The sequence below is a fragment of the Lathamus discolor genome, chromosome Z, assembly GCF_037157495.1.
Source record: "Lathamus discolor isolate bLatDis1 chromosome Z, bLatDis1.hap1, whole genome shotgun sequence".
Lineage (NCBI taxonomy): Eukaryota > Metazoa > Chordata > Aves > Psittaciformes > Psittacidae > Lathamus > Lathamus discolor.
Window position 1 is genome coordinate 14687472 of NC_088909.1, and position 394 is coordinate 14687865.

Genomic DNA, 394 nt, shown 5'->3' on the forward strand with positions numbered 1-394 from the left:
CTGTAAGAAAATGACACTTCATGAAGATTCAGTATCACCTTTAGCACAGGAAAGATACCTAGTAAAATGGGGGTCTCAAGTGAAATTATAGATAAGTAAAGCTCACTGGTAGTAATTGACTTTGTGGTCCAAATCAATATATAAATCCTAATAAACCCTTATTTTTTCCTAATAAACACTTATTAATTCCATTCATAAAACTTAAATATTTTCATCTGGACCTAATAAGACAAATGTTTTTTTACCTATTTCAGTGCTGCAAATATGTGAGCTTGTAAGATTTATTGATAATTTTCAGAGATTCATCTACTCAGAGTTTGCTGTGTCAACGAACTTGAAAGTTGACTGTAGGAACAGAATCGTCTATGGCTTTGTTTTCTTGTACAGTTGCAGT